This window comes from Rana temporaria, chromosome 4 (assembly GCF_905171775.1).
Source record: "Rana temporaria chromosome 4, aRanTem1.1, whole genome shotgun sequence".
Taxonomy (NCBI): Eukaryota; Metazoa; Chordata; class Amphibia; order Anura; family Ranidae; genus Rana; species Rana temporaria.
In genome coordinates, this window is record NC_053492.1 from 438,397,961 (window position 1) to 438,404,541 (window position 6,581).

Sequence of the window (6,581 nt, forward strand, 5' to 3'; positions counted from 1 at the left end):
GGCACACTGGTGATGTGTATCTCTAGGTAGGCACTCTGGTGATGTGGACCCCTAGGTAGGCACACTGGTGATGTGGACCCCTAGGTAGGCACACTGGTGATGTGGATTCCTCGGTAGGCACACTGGTGATGTGGATCCCTCGGTAGGCACACTGGTGATGTGGATCCCTCGGTAGGCACACTGGTGATGTGGACCCCTAGGTAGGCACACTGGTGATGTGGACCCCTAGGTAGGCACACTGGTGATGTGGACCCCTAGGTAGGCACACTGGTGATGTGGACCCCTAGGTAGGCACACTGGTGATGTGTATCTCTAGGTAGGCACACTGGTGATGTGGACCCCTAGGTAGGCACACTGGTGATGTGGACCCCTCGGTAGGCACTCTGGTGATGTGGACCCCTAGGTAGGCACACTGGTGATGTGGACCCCTAGGTAGGCACACTGGTGATGTGGACCCCTAGGTAGGCACACTGGTGATGTGTATCTCTAGGTAGGCACTCTGGTGATGTGGACCCCTAGGTAGGCACACTGGTGATGTGGACCCCTAGGTAGGCACACTGGTGATGTGGACCCCTAGGTAGGCACACTGGTGATGTGGACCCCTAGGTAGGCACACTGGTGATGTGGACCCCTAGGTAGGCACACTGGTGATGTGGACCCCTAGGTAGGCACACTGGTGATGTGGATCCCTCGGTAGGCACACTGGTGATGTGGATCCCTCGGTAGGCACACTGGTGATGTGGATCCCTCGGTAGGCACACTGGTGATGTGGACCCCTAGGTAGGCACACTGGTGATGTGGACCCCTAGGTAGGCACACTGGTGATGTGGACCCCTAGGTAGGCACACTGGTGATGTGGATTCCTCGGTAGGCACACTGGTGATGTGGATCCCTCGGTAGGCACACTGGTGATGTGGATCCCTCGGTAGGCACACTGGTGATGTGGACCCCTCGGTAGGCACACTGGTGATGTGGACCCCTAGGTAGGCACACTGGTGATGTGGATCCCTAGGTAGGCACACTGGTGATGTGGACCCCTAGGTAGGCACACTGGTGATGTGGACCCCTAGGTAGGCACGCTGGTGATGTGGATCCCTCGGTAGGCACGCTGGTGATGTGGATCCCTCGGTAGGCACACTGGTGATGTGGATCCCTCGGTAGGCACACTGGTGATGTGGACCCCTAGGTAGGCACACTGGTGATGTGGATTCCTCGGTAGGCACACTGGTGATGTGGATCCTAGGTAAGCTCACTGGTGATGTGGATTCCTCGGTAGGCACACTGGTGATGTGGATCCTAGGTAGGCACACTGGTGATGTGGATTCCTCGGTAGGCACACTGGTGATGTGGATCCTAGGTAGGCACACTGGTGATGTGGATCCTAGGTAGGCACACTGGTGATGTGGATCCTAGGTAGGCACACTGGTGATGTGGATCCTAGGTAGGCACACTGGTGATGTGGATTCCTCGGTAGGCACACTGGTGATGTGGATCCGTAGGTAGGCACTCTGGTGATGTGTATCTCTAGGTGGGCACACTGGTGATGTGGATTCCTAGGTGGGCACACTGGTGATGTAGACCCCTAGGTAGGCACATTGGTAATATGGAGCCCTGTGTGTGGGTAAGATGTCACCTCTCATCTGTTCTCAGTCAGTCTTGCCACTCTTTGTGTGACAACCGCTTCAGACACCAAGATCCTCTCCATACATCTTAAAAGTATGGCCGCCGTTCCCGCCGCGAGGTTCGAATTTTTAACGTCGTTTGCGTAAGTCGTCCGCGAATCGGGATTTACGTTGTTTACGTCCACGTCGAAATCAATAGGCCCGTGCGGCATACGTAACCGCAATGCACACCGGGAAATGTAGTTGCCCGGCGCATGCGCAGTGTTCAAAAAACGTGAGGTCAAGCCTCATTGCCATACAACACGCCCCCCCTCCGAGAAATTTGAATCTGCTGCCCTTACGCCCGCCCGATTTAAGCTACGCCGCCGTATATTAGCAGGCAAGTACATTGAGAATCATGTACTTGCCTTGCTAACTTACGGCGGCGTAGCTTAAATTCCTTAAGCTACGCCCCTGCAAAGTTAGGTCATTGTACCTGAATCTACCCAAAAGAACATAATAGAACATATCTTGTTGGTGCAAGATTTAATTCCTGCTGTCATTCTCTAGGGAGCATCTTTATGCTCATCGTTCAGGAATCACAGAGAAGCATTTATAATTGGGGATGCCAAGGTCCACAGTTTTACCTGGGGGATAGAGTACCAGTGCTGGTCCCTACCATTGAGAGTCAATTCCAGGCTAAATGGCAAATAAGTAGGAGAAGTAAACTATAAAACCCACCTGCCAGGTTAAAGGAGGCCAGAACAATTCTATCACATCAACCTCTTAAAGTCCTAGGACAGGGAAACCCATGGGGGCAGTGCCAACCCCTTTAACCACTTCCATACCAGGCACTCACGCACCTTCCCGCCCAAGCCAATTTTCAGCTTTCAGCACTGTCGCACTTTGAATGACAATTGCGCGGTCCTGCGACGTGGCTCCCAAACAAAATTGGCGTCCTTTTTTTTCCCACAAATAGAGCTTTCTTTTGGTGGTATTTGATCACCTCTGCATTTTTTTTTTTTGCGCAACAACTAAAAAAAGACTGAAAATTTTGAAAAAAAATTTAGTTTTTATTATTTTCTGTTAATTTTTTTGTAAATAAGTACGTTTTTTCTTTCAATTATGGGCACTGATATGGCGGCACTGATGGACATTGATGAGGTAGTACTGACGGGCAAAGATGAGGTGGCACTGATTGGCGGCGCTGGTATGCGGCACTGATGGGCACACATAGGTGGCACTGATGGGCACACATAGTCGGCACTGATGGGCACACATAGGCGGCACTGATGGGCACTCATGGACGGCACTGATGGGCACTCATGGACGGCACTGATGGGCACTCATAGGCGGCACAGATGGGCACTCATGGGTGGCACTGATGGATACTTATGGGTGGCATAGGTGGGCACTGGGCATGGATGGGCACTGTGGGGTGGCACTGATGGACACTGTGGGGTGGCACTGATGGACACTTGGGGTGGCACTGATGGACATTGTGGGGCAGCACTGATCTACCCATGTTGCCAGTCAGTGGGGGCACTGATTGGCATCTTTTTCCCTGTTCGTCTTTCAGGACAGGTACTGTAGAGAGACACAGGCTCCTCCCCTCTTAGGAAACACCGCCTTCCAATTAAGGATTTAAGCCTCATCCTCCCTCAGCTCCTCAGTTTATGGTGTTTCCTCCGGCAGGAGACACCGCTGGGGCCGAGAGCCAGACAGCTGGGGAGGCTGGGGCTATGTTTTCTGAGGAGGGGGGTCCTGGACTCTCTTTTTCTCAGTCCTGCAACTACCTGATTGGGCTAGTGAGCTCTAAAATCGAAGGTACCTGTTGCGCTGCGTGCCTCGGCGTTCTTGGGGAAGTATCTGACCGAGGGGGTCCTTTTCCTTTCGTCCAGGGGGACGCTGCAGGCGGCGTGTCGGCTCCCTGTGTAATCACACAGTTAGGTCAGGAGCTGAGACCGGCCGGATGACGGGTGACGTCAGATCCGGAAGGGGCGGGCACTTCCGCCGGATACGCGTCTTCTAGGCCCAGACGCGGCAGAGGATAAGGACCACACGCCAGGCTGGTGCGGCCTACGCTTTTCAGCCGTGGGGACGGCATTCGGAGCGTGTCCATCGACCACAGCCTAGACCGGAGATGTCGGAAGCAGAGGCTTCACACGCGCCTCCGGAGGACAGCAGCACCAGCCACTCTAAGGTAGGAACCCTGGGGTGGTGTTCCTTTACCTTCTTTTCAGCTTCACTGGTGTATTCTCCTGGTGGTCGGGGGGTGAGGTAGTGTGTCCCTTGGTGATGGTTGGCTAGGGGGAAAAAACACTCCTGGTGGTTTGCTGTTTTTAAAAGAAACGCTGATAGCCTCTCATACCTGCTCTTGCTTTTTACTGTGTTTTACAGAAATCCACAGAAAAATCGGGTCATAGCTCCAAGAAGAGGTGTCCTTCCTGTAAAACTTCTTTAGGAGAGACCTGGAACAAAGCACTGTGCAGACGCTGTATTGAGGGGTTAATCAGGGAGAAAGAGGCAGAGCAGGGTTCTGAGCTAGCAACTACAGTGAAAGAGCTTACCAGCACTTTTCAATCTTTTAAGGATCTGTTTGCTGGTTTTCAGTTGCCACAGAGTAGCCCTTCTCCAGTGCAGCAGGTTAATCCACCTGGTCCTGTGGTACTTCCCTCCGTAAGTGGAGAGAACCCAGAGGACTTCAGAGAGGACGCTGAGGAAGAGCGAGATAGTGCCGCTTCTGACTCCCAAGGGGAGTCTGAAGGGGAAGGGAAGGAGGGGGAACCCTCAAGGAATTCCCGATATAAGCTTTCCCTTGAAGAAGTGGATGACCTCTTAGGGGCAATCCACGCTACGTTGGGGATCCCTGAAGAGAAAAAAGCACTATCGCTCCATGACAGAATGTTCATGGGCTTAGGGGAACAAAAGAAAAGAGTTTTCCCGGTCCATGAGGTCTTGGTCCAGACCATCAAAAAAGAGTGGCAGGATCCGGAAAGGAAACCCTTCCTTTCAAATGCATTGAAGCGAAGATTTCCCTTTTCTGAGGAAGAAGCCTTAGTTTGGAACAAAATTCCCAAATTAGATGCGGCATTCTCACAGGTGTCCAGACACACTGACTTGGCGTTTGAAGACATGGGGGTGCTCTCAGACCCCATGGACAGAAGAATGGATTCACTTCTGAAGAAATCGTGGGATTCTTCACAGGGGAATCTCAAGCCTGCCATGGCAGCTACAGTGGTAGCTCGCAACATGGAACATTGGCTCACGCAATTGAAAGCGCACATTGAAGCAGGGACACCCAAAGAAACTGTTTTGGCCTCTTTTCCTACACTACTGAATGGGGTAGCGTATCTAGCAGACGCATCAGCAGAGTCTATACGCATGTCTGCGCGCTCTGCGGCCTTGTCTAATTCGGCAAGGAGAGCCTTATGGCTCAAGACATGGCAAGGGGATAGCGCATCTAAGGTTAAATTGTGCGGTATTCCCCTCACAGGAGACCTGCTGTTTGGACCAGGTTTGGAGGCTGTTCTTGACCGAACAGCCGACAAAAAGAAAGCCTTTCCTCTAAAGAAAAAGTTTGGGGGACAGGCAAAAAAGAAGTTCTGGTCCCAGAAGAAAGTAGAAACCCCTAAACCAGAAGGGAAAAGGAAGTTTTGGGGGCCGAAAGGTAAGGGGCGCGGAGCAGCGATTTTTCGTGCTCCTGAACAACCCCAAAAACCACAATGACGAAGTCAAGGTGGGGGGAAGATTGGGGGCCTTTCTCCCACAATGGGAAATGATCACCAGCAATCAATTTGTGCTGGGGATCATAAGGCGAGGATACAAATTAGAATTCTCAAAGCCTCCTCCGTTAAGACTTTTGATCACCGAGCTACCAAAATGCAAGGAGAAATCATTAGCTCTTCTTTCCTCCCTTCAGGAGTTGGAGGATCAGGAGGTAGTGGTTCGGGTCCCGACAGAAGAGACAGGCAGGGGCTTCTATTCCCACATTTTTGTGGTTCGCAAACCATCAGGGAAGTTCAGACTTATACTGAATCTGAAGCCCCTGAATCTCTCGGTCACTTACAAAAGATTCCGGATGGATTCAATTTACTCAGTAAAGACCCTTCTCCCCCCCAATTGCTTTATGGCATCAATAGATCTAAAGGATGCCTATTTGCACATCCCTATAGCAGAGGGTTATCAGAAGTTTCTGAGATTGGCAGTAAGGTCCAAGGAAGGGACATTTCACCTTCAGTTCAAAGCCCTTCCCTTCGGGCTCTCCTCTTCCCCCCGCATCTTCACCAAAGTTATGGTGGAGGTCTTGGCGTTCCTTCGTCTCAGAGGGATCTCAGTGATAGCGTACCTGGACGACCTGTTACTGTTTGCAGGGTCACCGGAACAGCTGTCCCAGGATCTCCGGGTAACAAGAGAGGTCCTGGAAAGCCTGGGATGGCTTTTGAATCTGGAGAAATCCAGTCTAGTGCCATCTCAAAGGGTCACCTTCCTGGGGTACGAACTGGACTCAACCAGACAGATGGTCTTTCTCCCAGCAGAAAAAATACAAAAAGTAGACAGGGCAATGCTACTTCTTCAGGGCAGCTCTCAGCTCACAATAAGGAAAGCCATGTCAGCCTTGGGTCTTCTAACTTCCACACTTCCGGCGGTACAGTGGGCAGGGTTGCATTTTCGTCCCTTACAACTTTACATCTTAAGTGTCTGGGATCGCAACCCGGGGTCCCTGGATGCTCTAATTTCAGTACCGATTCAGGTCAAGAGAGCCCTCTGGTGGTGGAGGAAGGGGGCGAACCTGTTGCAAGGGCTGGAGTGGATTTGTCCAATATCCAGGACAGTAACAACGGACGCCAGTGGCACAGGATGGGGAGCACATCTGAATTCTTCTCTGATGCAGGGTACCTGGGAAATAGAGGACTCAAAGAGATCCTCGAATTGGAGGGAGCTGAAGGCTATAGATCTGGCCCTCAGAGCCTTTCAAAG